The 18883-nt window shown below is 40.7% G+C and overlaps 1 protein-coding gene across 5 annotated transcripts in view; it reads left to right on the top strand.

Annotated features, from left to right (window-relative positions):
* HOXD13 (homeobox D13) overlaps positions 1-18883 on the top strand; it is a 44209-nt gene that overhangs the window by 15532 nt on the left and 9794 nt on the right. For 2 of the 5 annotated variants that reach the window (XR_011849442.1, XR_011849444.1), the window contains one exon: positions 9878-10306. The exons of 2 other annotated variants lie outside the window; for them this stretch is intronic. The gene's annotated coding sequence lies outside the window, so the exon portion shown is untranslated. Of the gene's footprint in view, positions 1-9877; positions 10307-16309; positions 16378-18883 lie in introns of those variants that run through there. One more of the 5 variants, XR_011849446.1, reaches the window with a different exon arrangement.

Here is an 18883-nt window from a genome sequence, read left to right as displayed (position 1 = left end):
TGTACTGCCCCCTGATGCAATCTTAGACATGTACTGCCCTCTGATGCAATCTTAGGGATGTACTGCCCTCTGATGCAATCTTAGGGATGATACGGTCTTAGGGATTTACTGCCCCCTGATGCGGTCTTAGGGATGTTCTGCCTCCTGATGTGGTGTAGGCATGTACTGCCCCCCTGATGCGGTCTTAAGCATGTACTGCCCCTCGATGCAATCTTAGGGATGTACTGCCCCCTGATGCAGTCTTAGACATGTAGTTCCCATTGATAGAGAATAAGAGATGTACTTACCCCTGATGTGGTCTCAAGCATGTACTGCCCCCAATGCAATCTTAGGGATGTACTGCCCCCTGATGCGGTCTTAGGCATGTACTGCCTCCTGATGCAATCTTAGGGATGTACTGCCCCCTGATGCAATCTTAGGGATGTACTGCCCCCTGATGCGGTCTTAGGGATGTACTGCCCCATGATGCGGTCTTAGCCATGTATTGCCCCCTGATCCGATCTTAGACATGTACTGCCCCTGATGCAATCTTAGGGATGTACTGCCTCCTGATGCAATCTTAGGGATGTACTGCCTCCTGATGCAATCTTAGGAATGTACTGCCCCCTTAGGCGATCTTAGGGATGTACTGCCCCCTGATGCGGTCTTAGCCATGTTCTGCCCCCTGATGCTGTCTTAGCCATGTACTGCCCCCTGTTGCGACGTTAGCCATGTACTGCCCCCTGATGCGGTCTTAGCCGTGTACTGCCCTCTGATGCGGTCTAGGCATGTACTGCCTCCTGATGCGGTCTTAGGGATGTACTGCCCCCTGATGCAGTCTTAGGCATGTACTGCCCCCTGATGTGGTCTAGGGATGTACTGCCCCCTGATGTGGTCTTAGGGATGTACTGCCCCCTGATGTGGCATTAGGGATGTACTGCCCCATGATGCGGTCTTAGGCATGTACTGCCCCCTGATGCGGTCTTAGCCATGTACTGCCCCCTGATGCGGTCTTAGCCATGTACTGCCCCCTGATGCGGTCTTAGCCATGTACTGCCCCCTGATGCGGTCTTAGCCATGTACTGCCCCCTGATGCAGTCTTAGGCATGTACATCTGTCATTTCATCATATAGTAGTAGATGTTTAGGCAGCAAAATCGAAAAAACATACCCATATAGTGGTACTGCAAGCAGTGCCATATTTAGACTTGATACCACCCTGGGCACCCACGCCACACCCCCTATTGGTGTCATTAGGTTATTGCTCATGTCCACATCTGGTTGGGGGCAATTTTTGGTGCAAATTTACTCCAGTCCCCACCCTGGTCTGTGTGCTCTGACTTTTGATATTTTGTAACAACTTTTTATACACCCTTTTATCAAGGGAAAAAATGTGTGTGTATATATAAAATGAGGCACACAACAACCCCCTTAAATAAATGGTTCTCCCCAAAATTGTCCTGAGCTCTAGTAACAACATTTAGGGATACTATGATGCAAAGTCATCAGCGGCGACACCGCCGCATCACAGTGTGCACCGGCCGGCACATCGCATGGACGTGACTCTTCTGGCTAGAAAAGAAAGAGAAGAAAGAAGAGGAGCCGCAGGGAGCCGTGCCGAGGATCCGGGCGCCGGAGGGTGAGTATTAAGGGTTTTTTTATTGACTCGTGTATAAGCTGAAGTGAGGTTTTTCAGCACATTTTGTGTGCTGAAAAACACGGCTTATACACGAGTATATACGGTAATCACAAGAATCCATGGTCTAAGTTTTGTCATTTTTGTTTTTATCTATGTAAATTAGCACGGCCTCCTTTTCTAGTTATATAAACTGATGCAGAAAGAGAATTGGAAAAGAATATTCTTTGTTCGGCCATATTCCACAATTTGTTGGAATTTTTGAAATTTCAACAGCCACAGTGGGGGCACATTTATTATGCTGTTTGCCCTGTTTTTTTACATGGTCTGCCATTACATTTCTGGTGCACCTCTTGTGACCTATTTCAGCGCCTCTATTTCCAACGCTCGCAACTTTTAATGAATGGATCTCTCAATTTGGGCTCAGATTTTTCTCCCCAACGTCTGCACTTCTAGTCTACTGACACCTTTTTTTTCTGCCTCAATTTCTGTCGCACACTTAAACCCACAAAAATCCAGTCTACCAAGTTGTATAACACCTTTAAAAATGTGGAGTCATTTCAGACACTTTCTGCTGTGAGCCAAATTATTAAGCACTTGCAACACACACAATTCACAATTTCTTTACCAAAAAACGGACCTTGAGACCCAAATAATAAATGTGCCCCATAGTTATTAGACTTATTCTAGGAATTACTTGTGGCCGATATTTCCTATTATATAGTTATTATTGTCGGTGTATGTAGTCTCATTCCTATACGTTTGGATTCATATAAATGGATTGTGTATCTGAGCCCAAAGCAACTATAACTTTTTCGTGGACCACAAATTAGCCTTATTGTGTAATATGCCCCGGACCTTGATACCCCACAATGTAATCTCTCTTTTCACACACTTTACAGTACAGTAGAGTATTTTAGTGTATTTTGAATACTCTCTAAAGGTTGAGAATGGGCTGTGGTGATAAGGGGCCCAAACTTTTTGTAAATTTTTATGATGTGTTTCTTAACCTAGCTATAAATATTGTTGTTTCATTATTAAAAATAAAACCTGAATTAATATAGCGCTCTCATAAATTGTAAAATGTGAATGTTTTTTGCCAGCAGATCTATATAAATGTTATTGTTTCTATAGTTGTTATGATTTTTGTTGATGTTTGTTTTTTTATGCACATATTTCATTCTAAATTTCCAACACAAATTATGACACAGATGATTGAACTTACCAGTATTAATTTTTTCTTACTGTAAACTTCCAAAACACACAAAAATATATAATGCCAATTTAGCGTCTTCCACCAATTTAATCTGTTATCTACCGACTACAGAAATATAAACCCTGAATAGAATAAATCATGTACTTACAAGCAAAATACCATTTCAAAACTGATGCCTTTGCCATAAGTTTAAGTCCCATAGAAAAAACTGTTCTAAATATATATTTGGCTCAAACTTGTTAAAAATACAAAAAAAAATTTCTTTAGACTTTCTTTCTTTGAGATCCGCCTCTTATTAAAAAAAATGTTAAAACATCAATAACCTAGTAATAAATGATAGAAATAAACAAGAAATATATTTTCCCTCAGCCTTCAGTATTTCCTACAAGCTGTGGGCACAAACTGTAGAAAACTCACATTCTGCCCCCACAGAATATGGGGGTGTGGCTTTGCTAAGGGGGCAGGGCTTAAAGGGGTATTCTCATCTGGGCACTCAAATTCAGATTCATTAATTTGCCATATGTAAACATTTCTTCAATAAGAGGTTATTAAAAAAATGTTCCTGTGTGAAGATAATTTCTCATAAATGTAGCCTTGTTGTCCCTTAGAAACGAGATAGCTTCCTCGGATACGACCACCTCTGCTGGAGGGATTGCACAAAGAAACAAAAGGTTATTGTATATGAAATGTCCGGGAGTTACTGCATGTCGCACAGCCGTCCTGTGGTAATGATTGCTGAATCCTGGTGGTCCGGCAGGACTCTATAGCGCATGTCTGGCCACCGCTGCCAGAGTGTGAGGTGGTTGTATCCGAGGAAGCTATCTCGTTTCTAAGGGACAACAAGGCTACATTTATGAGAAATTATCTTCACACAGGAACATTTTTTTTTATTAACATCCAATTGAAGAAATGTTTACATAAGGCAAATGAATTAAATTAAATGTAAATGCCCAGATGGGAATACCCCTTTAACCATCTGTACTGCTGGCTGGTCAGAGGAGCAATGCTGGTGCTCCAGAGAGTTTTTTTTTAACCTTCCATAGAACTGTAAGGAGGAGGGGGCATAGCTGAGCTCCTGAAACGTAAGATTTATATATATGGATATTTCATTACTGCTTTTAGTAAATGGTACATAATGTTAAAATAAATGTTAAACAAAGTATACACTGGGTGTCCTGCTATGTTCATGTGTATGACCAGTTGTGGGCATGCCGGCTGTCACTTCATTCAAACAGGGGACATAAAATCCCTTTTTTTGTACTTTTTCAGGGCCCCAGTAGTAGGACACCAGTATTTGGATCTGCATCTTCTATCATGTGGGTAATAACAAAAGTTACTTGTTACTGTGCAACAATTCTTTTAAAGGAAATCTACCACTACGGATCTACCCATTTAGGTAGATTCGGTGGTAGGTGCATCTAAAGTATGTAAGGATAGCCCTTTTTAGGGCTAAACCTTTACTCCACTGTCTTTTATGATCTTTAATGAGGGCAAATTTTCTAAAGTGGCTATGGGGCGTGGAGTAGCTGGAGCTGAGGCTACACAGCACGGCTACTTCATGCCCCAGTAGCCTCTTTGATTCTCCTACCCAGACATCTTCAGCAGCCAGCTACAATGAGCTACGCGCATTCGTCCGCGAACCCGGAGTTATGCGCATGCACAGTAGCTCCGGCTTTGGAGCCAAGATCGCACACCCACTGGCCTGTGTTTTGTGCATGCTCAGAACTCCGGCTTTGCGGACAAATGAAGATGAGCTGAAAATCGTTAGGAGGATCAAAGAGGCTACTGGGGCGTGGAGTAGCTGTGCCGTGTAGCCTCAGCTTCAGCTACTCCCCACCCCAGTATCCTCATTAGAAAATTTGCCTATTACCCTGATTAAAGATTAGCAAAGATAGAAGGGAGTAAAGGATTAGCAATAAAAAAGGGCTATCCTTATATACGTTAGATGCACCTACAACCTATTAAGGTAGATCCGTGGTGGTAGGTTTCCTTTAAAGTGATTGCATCAGCAGTTGTGACCATACAAAGCTGCAGATAGTGTTAAGCAGCAGCCCTGGAGATCTGTTACCTGAATATTTCCGATTTGCGCCGATATTTCCTGAATTGCCCCGGGATTTTGGCGCACGCGATCGGATTGTGGCGCATCGGCTCCGGCATGCACGCGATGGAAATCAGGGGGCGTGGCCGAATGAAAACCCAACGGATTCGAAAAAACCGCCGCATTTTTAAAAAAAAGTGTCGCTGGACAAGCGCTTACCTTCACCCAGCAATTGATCATGTACTCCGGCGGACCTCGCCGGACTTCAGCGCAGCAGCGATGCCTGGTGGACGTTGGAGGAACTGCCTTAGTGATTCGCCGGAAGACCCGAATCCACCGCAGAGAACGCGCCGCTGGTTCGCGAACGGACCGGGTAAGTAAATCTGCCCCATTGTGTGTGTTGTTAGTTGCTGTAGAAGTGAGAAAATTGTTTTATATTTCACTGTATCTGGATTTGTAACATTGGAAGAGTGTCCTAAAACTGCTGTGATATTTCAGCTTTGAGCTATTTCAGAACCTCTTCCCTCCAGCTTTGGGTGAAAGCTGTAGTCAGCTTCTGTTTGAATACTACAGCAGCTACCCGGAACAGAGGGAGGAGCTGTAAAGTAGCTCAATGAAGTAGCTCAATGAAGAAATTCCAGCTACAATCTTGAAGCATAAATATATTTTTTCAAAGTCCAGCTCCTACTGACAACACTCATAACAAGTCTGATTAAGCAGTGATTCTGGATTTCTCGTTGTTTTGAACTTGTAAAATAATCTCTTGTGTTGAAGGCCAGCATGTCCCTCTAGCTATGCCTAACACTGCAGCTGCTGCTACTAGCAGCACACACAAAGGTATGGTTACACAACTTTCCAGGGCCAATAACTATCATGTATGAACTGTCAGAACTGCTTGTAGACTCTATTTTAACAATAAATACATCGATTTGAGCTCCAATAAAGCTCACAGTAGATTTTTGTTCAATACAAAGGCATCTAGACCCTTCTTAAAGCTCTCTGCTGTTCCTGCTTTGACCAGCTCCAGAACTCAGCTATTTTACAGATTTACAGTAAAGAAGTCTAGTCGCCTCTGGTGATTAAACTTTGTTTGTTTTCCAGATAGAGACAGTGTCCGCTTGTTTTTTGGTGCAATTTAACAACTTTCCACCATATTTTTTGTATCGACCATTTATATATTTATACAAATTCATCATGTCCCTTTCTAGTTACATACAAGTAACTAGAGTATAATCAAGAACACTGCAAATTCCATTCCATAATACAAAGTTGCTTGGGTTAATATTAGGCCTCAGTAAAAGCGCTCTTTCTTACATGTACATCCTGTGGTTTTTGTTAGGTGCATTATACCAAGATCGTACACTTTCAGTCCACAGCGGAAAGGTTCATAACACACTTTTGTTGTTGCATTAGTAGAAAATCATTATTTGGTGTTATAGACCCTGATTGAAGTAAGAGTTCTCCTTATGGAGACTTTGCCAATTCAGCCTCCTTGCAGGCTTGTGGAGACTTATAGCCATTGATGCTCCACTAGGGGAATCTAGGAATATGAAAATACATGTCCCTTGTTTTCCTTATCCAATCTTGAAAAATATGTTTGCATATTTTCCATGGACACTGATAAATATGTAATTTGTGTTGAAGTCTTCAATTCTCTCATGACAGACAATGTTGAAGGGAGGAAAGATCAGGTATATAAAATATTATCAAATCCATAAAGAAAAGCTTCCAGTGGAAGTGTCTAGGATCAACTTACATCCATTTCTCTAATGAAAGTACCAGAGCATGCATGTGTATAAGGAGTTCAAAGGGAAAGCTTTCATCCAAAAACTACAGAGAGTGTATGTAGTTACTATGTAGTTGTAGCCTGTGTAGATCAGTATGACTTCAAATAAAGCTACTGTTACTGGAGAAGCCCGGGTCACCCATGAAAATATTATACATAAGTTGCTTCCAGAATGTCTGACCTCATGATCACTGCTTTACATCACATATCTCCAGGTCTGATAACCACCAGATACACTTACATACATTGCATTTTATGATATTGGCTGCTCTATTTATAAACATAAGATTTATAGGAATTGTGTTTAGATTTAGTGGTCCTTAGGGTCACATGGACAACCTACTCATAGTCAGGTCCCAGGTTCTGGCATGGTAATAGACATATGAAGCTAACATGGGAGCAGGTCACTTACTATTGCAGTTTATTATTTGTTTAGGTTATTCCTGTAATAGTCTTTTACTTCCTTTGAGTGAATTGTTTGTGTTCAGTGATAAAACACATTCAGGAGTAAGGTATTTATTCTGTGTAGTTCTTCTGCAGTTTGCAAGTGCAATGTAATTGGTGCAGATAAGGTTTATTTTAAAAAGTAAAGAACAGAGGTTTAACGTATCAATTAAAAATCCTACTGAAATCAATGTAAGTTCTATGTCATCCGTTATGGTCAGTTTGGCAGGGATCTGTTATCCATGTGTTCTTTTCAAATGGAGAAAAAGTACTGCAGTCTCCGTCATTTTTTCCATCCAAAAAATGTGTAAATAACGGATCCCTGCCTAAACGGAACATAACATATTATATAAAATTTACATTGATTTCAATGGGATTTTTATGTATAATCAACATTTATTAGGGAAGACATAACATGAAACGGTACAAGCAGGTGATGGCAGTAAAAGGCTGATTGACCAGGATCAAAAACATCTAGGTTTGCTCAGTATAAGTTGGGGATAATAGTCGAAGCATAATACAGCGAGTAGGAAACCCCAAAATGCCATCTCAGACATAGTAACTATTATAATGTAGGACAATTCAACAAAGAAAAATAAAAAATACAAGTAGACAATCATAGGTGTACAAAATGGGAAAAAAGGAGGGGGGTGAGAAGTGTGTGGGGAACCCATGTGACTATGGTCATGAGAATTGGGGGGCTATGGCGCGTTCCGCCTATGACAGAAGAAGATCATGAAGTTCCTGTGAGCTTGAAAATATGTCCCATGAAGCCCATGCTGTCATCATCTTAGGCTACATGCACACTGCTGTGAGCCCGCCGCACCGTAGCACGGCGGGCACACGGCAGCGCGGGGAGAGGAGGAGGAGGTGAGCGCCGCTCCCCCCCTCTCCATAGGAAGTCATGGCGCACGGCGGACATGTCCTATCTTTTCCCGGGCTATGGAGCGGTATGGTGCCGCACGTGTGCTACACCATACCGCTCCCGTACAGGGCTGTGAGCCCATAGAAGTATATGGGGGACGTATAAATCGGCCATATATATGTCGGCCGTATATACGCCCCCCATACATGTGAGTGAATGCAGCCTTACCAGGTTCTGCAAAATCATTAGCTACCAGCTCCTACATTCTATGAATAACCCCGAGTTCCTGATCCCACTCGACTATCGTGGAGGTTGTGGACTCTTCCAATGTCTGGGAATTACCGCACGGTAAAGTGACGAAGAAGGCCTTTCTTAATAGTAGAGATAGTACCAGGTATTATTGAAAATAGAGCTATCTGGGGAGAAGGAGTGACCCTCTTGCCAGTGACCTGATGGTAAATGTCAAAGACCTTGTTCCAAAACGGTTGGAGGACCGAGCAGCTCCACCAGATATGAAGTAGAGTACCCACTTCCGCATCGCAGCGCCAGCACACGTCTGAAACTTCAGGAAAGCCGAGAGGGGCACCTATACCACCTGGACAATATTTTATAATTCTTTTCCTGAGCACTGCAGGGTATACAAAGAATACAAAGGCCTTATCAAACTCTTCATCCGTTAGTTGAACAGAGAGAGCTGCCTCCCATGCTCCGATATAACGCGGCCTACCAGGAGTGGCATCCACTAGCAACAAGCCATATATGGCGGAGAGCGCATGGGCTGGTGAGGAGGACAGTCTAAACAAAGCTTCCAGGGCCGTGGGAGACGACCTGTCAATGGGATTTTTAATTGATAAGTTAAACCTTTAGTTCTTTACTTTTTTAACAGGGGTAAGGGACGGTAATGTGAGCCTAACTATACAACATATAACCAGCCATATCACTTTATTTTCTGTCTTATTCCTAATCAGAAACCAAAGAAGATGCTCTCTCACATTGTCATGTATCCCCTATAACTACAATAGGAAACCATCCAGATCTTATTCTCAATAATATTTGGGGTTCAAGGTGGCCTGACCGCCTCGCATTATATCCAGAGTCAATGAATAAAAGCCCATTTTAAGAGGATTTGTAGGAAAATAATAGTAACAATTCGAGAAAATGTTATGTATTATTTCCCAATGAGATGCTTAGTTGTTCATGTCCTGATTTTAGAACTGTCCACCTCTTCATTTGCTGTCTACACCAGCAGGATGGAGGACAGAAGCTGATCTCAATCTAAAAGCCTTATTTATCTGACATTTCTAATATAAGACTTAGTAAATTAAAGGAAATATAACATTTGCTTTTATGCATTATGAACCAAACATACATTGAGACTGCTCAGGCTACACTAATGCAGAAACATATCTTGTTTAATCCGTGAACTGAGTGGTTGCTCAAAAAACAATTATAAAAGTATGATAATAAGGCTGAGGCGTGCCTGTGGCTGCCCCAGCGCTTCTCCTCTCACATTAAGTATGCACTGCTCCAGAGAATGATGTAATCACTGTGTTGTCCCTGACAGGCAGAAGTAATCATTCGGTGCACCATCCTCAAGCTGTGGTGTCATCCAGCTCAGATTGATTAGTCCTGTTTGGACAGTTCAGGCAGTTATTTTATATACGGAAGCCAGTCTGCACCCAGCTTTCCCAAGGTCCTGAATTCTATAATGTTTTTTGAGCAAAACCACTCAGCTCAGGGATTAAACAAGATATGTTTCTGCATCAGTGTAGCTACAGCATGCTCAAGGTATGTTTGGTTCACAATACATATAAACAATTGGTAGATTTCCTTTCATGAGAAATATGTGAATAGATGTTTCCATCTATTCTTCAGTTACAGGAACTAAGCATTTATCTTTCTGTATTCCTCCAGGTTGAAGAATCTGTCTCTGTAAAGCCACCGATACATAGCTACCCTATAAACCAATGCTTCCCCCTAAACAGCCTTGAAACATGAAACATTAAAGATATTGGCCAAAACATAGACACCCATCTGTAGACGCTTCTCCTCATCAGTAGAGTCGGGTTCTGGATGGATGACTGGGTGAGATGCCTTTACAGCAGGTCTTGGTGTTTGGCTGGGATCCCCAGAGACCTAATTAGCATAGCTTTTCCCAGGGAGCATTGCCTATAAGACTTTATAGACCAGCTGGATCTCTGCAAGGCTAGCCAGTACCATCCAACCCGTTCTTAGCATTGTGTTAGTGACTTCCTACTTAACGCTATTCTGTCTTCAATTCCATTTATCCAAATCAGGATAGGAACAGGAGTTTTCTTTGGAAAACAGGTACTTTTTAAAGCTAACTCAAGAAATTCTATTTAAATAAAAACACAAATAAAGAATGGCTGGACCATTACACAAGCCCTTATACCTCTTGTGTCACCTCCTTCATCCTTATAGACTGTAAGCTCTTGTGTCACCCCCTCATCCTCATAGACTGTAAGCTCCTGTGCCCCCCCCTCATCCTCATAGACTGTAATCTCTTGTGTCACCCCCTCATCCTCATAGACTGTAATCTCTTGTGTCACGCCCTCATCCTCATAGACTGTAAGCTCTTGTGTCACCCCCTCATCATCATAGACTGTAAGCTCTTGTGTCACCTCCTTCATCCTCATAGACTGTAAGCTCTAGTGTCACCCCCTCATCCTCATAGACTGTAAGCTCTTGTGTCACCCCCTCATCCTCATAGACTGTATGCTCTTGTGTCACGCCCTCATCCTCATAGACTGTAAACTCTTGTGTCACCCCCTCATCCTAAAGACTGTAAGCTCTTGTGTCACCTCCTCATCCTCATAGACTGTAAGCTCTTGTGTCACCCCCTCATCCTCATAGACTGTATGCTCTTGTGTCACCTCCTCATCCTCATAGACTGTAATCTCTTGTGTCACCCCCTCATCCTCATAGACTGTAATCTCTTGTGTCACCTCCTCATCCTCATAGACTGTAATCTCTTGTGTCACCTCCTCATCCTCATAGACTGTAAGCTCTTGTGTCATCTCCTCATCCTCATAGACTGTAAGCTCTTGTGTCACCTCCTCATCCTCATAGACTGTAAGGTCTTGTGTCACCCCCTCATCCTCATAGACTGTAAGCTCTTGTGTCACCCCCTCATCCTAATAGACTGTAATCTCTTGTGTCACCCACTCATCCTCATAGACTGTAAGCTCTTGTGTCACCCCTCATCCTCATAGACTGTAATATTTTGTGTCAACCCCTCATCCTCATAGACTGTAAGCTCTTGTGCCACCCCCTCATCCTCATAGACTGTAAGCTCTTGTGTCACCCCCTCATCCTCATAGACTGTAAGCTCTTGTATCACCTCCTCATCCACATAGACTGTAAGCTCTTGTGTCACCTCTCATCCTCATAGACTGTAAGCTCTTGTGTCACCCCTTCATCCTCATAGACTGTAAGCTCTTGTGTCACCCCCTCATCCTCATAGACTGTAAGCTCTTGTGTCCCCCCTTCATCCTCATAGACTGTAAGCTCTTGGTAGCAGGGCCCTCACTCCTATTATTCTTTAACAGTGTTTGGACTCTGTAATGTTGAATTATATTTGTATATTTTCTCCCAACACTTCTCTCATGAAAATACAAGTAGCATATATGACTAGTGTTCTTTAAATAAAATCTACCATCAAAATCCAGCATGACAAACCAGGGACACTGGATCATAGATCCAGGCAGTGTGACTGTGGTGATCTTCTTCTATTTATTATCCATGGCCTCCTTCCTTCTAAAATCAACTTTTAAAAGTATGCTAATGAAGCAGAAGGACTTTGGGGTTGTTACCAGGGCCCTTCCATGCTGTAGCTTCACAGGTCGTCACACTATGCAGAAGTACTTCCCCCACTGTGAGCTGAAGTTCCCCTGCTGCTATCAGATTGCTTCAGGCAGAGAGAGGGGGAAGCGCTAAGTGAGCAGAGGGGGAGACTGACTAACAGCCAGGAAAACTGCAGCACTGAGCAGCTCTGGTGACACCCCCAGGAGCCCTTCATTATCATTAGCATAATTTTAAAAGTTGATTTAAGAAGAAAGGAGGAGATGAATGACAAATATAAGGTGATAACCACAGTCATAGTGCCTGGATCTTTGAGTAAGCGTCCCTGGTTTGTCATGGTGGATTTTAATTGTAGATTTCCTGTAAGATGTGGTCCTTACAGAAGACTCATGGTGGTTCCTCGCTGTGGATGTTTTTTGTGGTGTTGCCTTACAGGTAAACATGTTTATCAAATTGAATGATGAAAGTTCAGCAGGATGTCACCCTAGATCCGCACATGAGTGAAAAGTGGCCACGGCCGGCAAACGTTATTCTATCCCATTAACCCTTACAGGACTCCCCTTACTTTTTTACTCCCCTCATTCCAAAAGCGATAACTTTTTTATTTTTCCATTATCAAAGATGTATATGGACTTGTTATCATTATCGTTATCAATTTGGGATCTTTATGACTGTGTGATCAATGGAAAAATTGTAAAAAAGTGACAATTTGGACTTCTGGGAATAATCTTTTTTTATATTTTATTAGAATGCGCATTTTTGGGATGTGGCAATACCTTACATGTTTGATTTTTACAGTTTATTTTTATATGTGTTTTAGTGAAAGAGGGGCAATTTAAACGTTTACTTTTTTTAAAAAAATGTATGTAATTTAATTTAGTTTTTTGCTATTATTTCAGACCCTTAGGGTACTTCAACCCTGTAGGGTCTGATTGCTCATACTATATACTGCAATACTAGTGTATCTCTGTATATACTCATTTTATGCTGATATCTAATATCTTGCCATTGGCAGGCTATTAGAGATCACAATCCATGGCAGTCCTTCGGGTCTCTTTGAGACTCGAAATCGGCACCCTCTGATGATGTCACGCTGGGCAGCGCCCAATGCCAGCACGGACCACAGCAGTTGAATTACTCAGCCATCACTGTGTATGGAGAAAGCTCAGCCCGTGAGCCCTCTCCATACACCCCCGCAGCACAAGGAAATGACAGTGCATTGAGGTGTTAAGAAGCAGCAGACAAAGTCCTAGTTAAATCACTTATTGACTGTATTTTTTGAGGATTCTTTTAAAGTCAACCTATCCTTATGTATTTCTAATTGTTTTATTAGCATTTTCCTTTTCTAACAATAATTCAATGCACAAATAGTGAGGGTGCAGCGACAAGTTGCGTTTACATTGCATTTTGATACGCAATTCAACATCTGTGGAGAGGAGATTTGCCTAAGTGCAGTATGTTAACATTGTGTTTAGCTAAACACTACGGCAGGCATTTATTAACTTGGGTGCAGATGGTGGCGCTATAATTTTCATTGGGATGTAAGTTTGTAGCGCAGGGGATTAATGATTTGTAGCACAAACAAATAGGTTTAGAATTGTCTCCCCATTGATGAAGGTGAAATAGATCTCCCTACACCAGCTTTTGGCTGCTCTAATTGTGCGCCAAAACTAGTGCCAGATTCACAAGCAGCGGCAGAATTTTGCGCTCCAAAAAAAGAACAAGTGGTGAATGTCAGAAAAGCATCAATATTGTGATGTTGTGATATTACTAACAGTTTTCCATTTGAAAGTCGATAATAAATGCCCCCCCCCCCCATGTTATCACTATGCATTTAGGCAAATCTTCTCTCCACAGCTCCCACAATGTAGATGCAATGGGGGTGATTTATGAACACACTTGCGCCACAATTCTGGTGGTTCAGCGCCAAAAACACTGGCTAAAATCCCTTGCACCACCGTTATCAAGGCTTTTAGACTATTTTTTTTGTACTTTCACCGACTTGTCTGACTACGGGGGTGTGGCCTTCTGAGAGGTGGGTGTGTCCCCGTGAGAAAGGGCGTGGATTTTTTTAAATCGTCAATGCGCCCAAAATTTTGGCGCACAGTTTAGACCAAATAAAAGTAGGTCTGAAGTAGGAACCGACAGTCTTATACTGAACCAGAATTCAGCATCCCATTGATAAATCTGGTGCAGCAAAAGACTAGTGTTTTCTAGCTAGAAACTGGCGGAACCTGAGACACATTGTTAAATCCCCCCCAAAGTGTGACCACACCCTCACAACTTTTATGGCACTTTGACACTTGCTTATTTTGGTCAGTTTTTATCAGAATGTGGAAGCCAAAAGTCAGTCGAAAAAATACAGAAGAGCTACAAATCGTTCTCTTAACCCCTTCCCGACGCGCGCCGTACTAGTACGGCGCGCGCCGGGTCCCGGTGCATGGAGAGGGCTCGCGGGCCGAGCCCTCTCCATAGCCAGTAAGTCTTTGCTGCATATTGCATGGGCGCCGCCATCTTGTTGTGGATCGCTGCTCCCCGATGACGTCACGGGGAGCGGCGATCCGTCGCCATGGTAACCTCGGGTGTTCCGAATACCCGAGGCTACTTCGTTTTAACCCATGCATTACAATGTGCTAATTGCACATTGTAATGCATGGGGAGTAAAATCCACATATACTGCCATACTGTAGTATGGCAGTATATGATAGGATCGATCAGACTACCTAGGGTTAGAGTACCCTAGGGAGTCTGAAAAATAGTAAAAGTAAAAATAAAAAAAAGTTTAAAAAAAAAAATTATAATACAAAAACCTAAAAATTCAAATCACCCCCTTTTCACCTGATATAAAAATAAATAAACAGTAAAAATCATAAACACATTAGGTATCGCCGCGTCCGAAAATGCCCGATATATCAAAATATGATAATGTTTTTTCACTACGTTTAACCCCGTAACGGAAAATAGCGTCCAAAGTCGAAAATGGCATTTTTTTGCCATTTTGAAAAATATAAAAAAATTTATAAAAAGTGATCAAAAGGTCGCACACTCCCAAAGATTATAGTAATGAAAACGCCATCAAAATTCGCAAAAAATTACACTATCCACAGCTCCGTACACCAAAGTATGAAAAAGTTATTGGCCCCAGAAGATGGCAAAATAAAAAAAATATATTTTGTACAGGAGGTTTTAATTTTTTTAAATGTATGAAAACATTATAAAACCTATACAAATTTGGTATCCACGTGATCGTACCGACCCAAAGAATAAAGTAGACATGTCATTTGGGACGCAGAGTGAAAGCTGTAAAATCCAAGCCCACAAGAAAACGTCACAAATGTGGTTTTTCACCATTTTCACTACATTTGGAATTTTTTTCCCGCTTCCCAGTACACACCATGGAATATTAAATACAGTCACTATGAAGTGTAATTTGTTACGCAGAAAATAAGCCATAACACAGCTCTTTATGTGGAAAAATAAAAAAAGTTATAGATTTTTGAAGTTGGTGAGTGAAAAATGGAAGTGAAAAAACTAAAAAAGGCCAAGTCGTTAAGGGGTTAAACACCCTCCTCCCTGTAGGTTACATTCCTTGGTTTTGGTTCCCAAATACTGATGCTAAATACTAATACTGCTGTGTGAAAGCGGCCTCAAATGTCATGTTGTTTTTTCAATACTGGGTTAAATATCAACCACATATACCATAGGAGTTAATGTAACATTTAGAGAGAGATTTTTATGGTCTGTCTACTGAATCCGACCTCATTCAGAATCACATTAGTGACAACTCCAGGGCCGCTTTATAACTAAGTCATGAAAACATTCAACCGTCTGACTCTTCTACCTGACTACAATGACTCATTTAGCCTTTCAGGTGACTTCCTCAGAGTATTACTAAATATTTGCTCTATGAGAAGCTGAAAAGAAAAGCCCGGTTTATGGTAACTAGTAAATCCTCTGAACAGGGATCCATTTAGATGCTTTCCTATGATATGTTTACAAAGAAGGGTATGTTCACTTTTTCTTCTGCATTACACGACTAAGGCCTAGTGCACACAACCGGCAGGAAGCCGAGGCATAACATTAGATAAGTAAGGGTTTTTATGATTCAGTAAGACTAAGTTCCTTACCTACATTAAAGAAAGGTAAAGAACGGAGGTTTAATGTATCAGTTACAAACCCCATTGTAAATTTTACGTCACCCGTTATTATCAGTTAGGCAAGGATCCGATATCCGTGCTTTTTTTTTTTTTTACGGAGGAAAAGTACCGCAGTCACTGTAAAATTTCCATAAAAAAATAAATGATCGTAACGGATGACATAAAATTTACATTGATTTCAATGGGATTTTTAATTGATAAGTTAAACCTTTAGTTCTTTACTTTTTTAACAGAGGTAAGGAACGGTAATGTGAACTTAGCCTCACTATATAACGTATAACCAGCCATGTCACTTATAATTTTCTGTCTTAAAACTGAATCCTATTCACAAAGCAAGGAAGGTGATCGCTCACATTGTCATGTACAGGCGGTCCCCTACTTAAGAACACCCAACTTACAGACGACCCATAGTTACAAACGGACATCTACTAATTGGTAATTTACTGTACTTTAGCCTTAGATTACAATAAACAGCTATAACAGTTATCAGAGGTGTCTGTGATTAAGATTTATTGTTAATCCTGATTCTGATGCCAATCCAACATTTTTAAAATCCAATTGTCACAGAGATCAAAAACAATTTGTCTGGATTTACAATTGTAAAATATACAATTCTGACTTACAATCTGATCAATATTATTTGGGGTTCAGGGTGGCCTGACCCCAATCCAGTAATATCCAATGTCAATGAATAAAAAACAACCTTTTTGCAGCAAAAAAATAATCACTTTTTAAGAAAATGTTAAGGAATATTTCCCAATGAGATACTAAATGGTTCCTGTAGTGATTTTAGAGCACCTCTTCATTTACTGTAGTGTGAACTTAGCCTAATATTTGCAGCATAAAGCATGTGCAGGGTGTGTGTTTGGTGTTTTGGTGTTTTATTTTTCTCTGTATCCCGTAAAAATATATCCGGCGGAATTGGCTCAGGTTTCTTTTGCACCTTGACCGACAGAGATATTTTGAGACTAGAGGATCCAAGGCAAAACAGATCAATGACCAAAACTTCCATAAAAGCAAAAGCCTGGATGCCAGGTGTGAACATACATATATTTATCAATCTGTTTATAACACAATTTGCATTTTTTTTTTAAACGGTGCCACATTTATAAAGAGTTTTAGGCCCTCTTAAGACTAGTGCAATCAAAGGGGTGTGACCATAAAAAGGGGGTGTGGCCTTGCGACAAAAAAAAACCGCATGCCAAAAATAATGCTGATGCGCCAGAATTTTGGCACAGCCGTATAGCGTAAAATAAGCCAACTAATAGGAGGTGCAAAGTACGACTAGACAGTCTTATACTGCATCAGATTTATCATCCAGTATCAGACACAGTGAAAAATCAGGTAAAACACAAGGCTGCCAAGTCTACCTGTACACTGTCTAAAATTACTACATTTAGATTAAACTGCCCCCCTCTGTCCAGTGGTAAAAAGCGGTGCTCACTTCTTTCTTTTATTCCAAATAAAAGGACTTTATAACACCCGCTGCCTCCTTTCCTTAAAGTGAACTGACCCAGCTATATTTTGTATCCATTTACTTCACACAAATAGATATAAAAGACAGTATTCAGATTTGCAGTATTTTGCATTAGTGTTTATAAGTTTATGGATTCTCAAGGGAGAAATGATTGCAAAACATGAGCTTCTTCTCTGTTTTGGAACTATTCTTGGTTTTAACTTCCAAATTCTGTAAAGTATAAGCGGCCAAATAGACGACAATGTCTAGATACAGAAGACTAGGTAGAACCTGCCACTCACATTAGGGAGCGATTAGATCAAATATTGGACATTGTGAAAGAAAACGGATTCTTATAATATTTACTTATGATTCCGTGTTGAAAGCAGAAAATATAGAAAGTGGTTTAGGAAAAATAGTAGTTCGTGTTAGTTTTATAAATAGTTTTTGTACATTTTGATCAAATTTTTATTTCCTTTAAAAAAAAAAAAAAAAAATTCAAGTTCACACCCACCACAGGTTATAAGCCTCACTTATCTGATGTGTCAAGCTCTGCGGAATCTGTTGGCGCTATATAAATAAAGAATTATTAATTATCATTATTATTCATTGACTGATTTGTCATGCTTTGTGCAGCGCTGTGTAATCTGTTGGCGCTATATAAATAAAGAATTATTATTATTATTATTATTATTCTACGTTATACATCAGGTGGTTTAAAGTGATCATAACAAAAATCATCCAGTTTAAAAGCAAAAAATTTAGCAAAGCAGTCGTCATTAAATTAGATTTTATTTTATTTTTTTACGTTTTTTTTGTTCTAGTTTTTTGCCTCCATGGAATTAAATAAGAAAAAGTTGCATGATATAAACCCTAATAGAATAACAACAACAACAAAAAACACATACTATTAAATGTGGTAGTTAAAACTACATAAAACCCCAAAGTAAATCCACAACTTCTTCTGTAGGAGCGCGTGTAGTTTCTATGTGCGCAATGGTTGTAGTCATTCTACCATTACCATTTCTTTGGTAATATGTTCAGCTTTGGAGTAGTTCCTTGTTTTTGATGCAAGTTGGGGATGATCCCAAAATGTAGCAATGTGTTGAGGATGTGGTATTTTATTGTGTTTGTAGCCACTTGTGAATATTACCCTAAGGCTGGATGTACATGACAGTGATAAGCGGCTGCGTGCAGCATTGACAGCAACCGGCTTCACTAAACGCAATACTTTTTATTGGATCAGTGATAATGGACCATGTGACTGATCTGTTCCAAAGCAGAACATTTCCTAGTCAGAACCTTCTTCACGTATCACTTATATCACTTATCATAAAGAGCCGTGAAAAACATGGATGCCAGACTGATGCAAATCATACATGGAAAAAAAATACATCACTATGGGGGGGGGGGCGTATATTATCGAGTTTCAATCGTAAAACTGGTGCAATTTTTTTTTAATTCCTTTCTGCACCTTATTTATTT

Source organism: Engystomops pustulosus, chromosome 8 (genome assembly GCF_040894005.1).
Source record: "Engystomops pustulosus chromosome 8, aEngPut4.maternal, whole genome shotgun sequence".
NCBI classification, from domain to species: Eukaryota; Metazoa; Chordata; class Amphibia; order Anura; family Leptodactylidae; genus Engystomops; species Engystomops pustulosus.
This window is presented reverse-complemented; position numbering and strand designations above follow the sequence as displayed.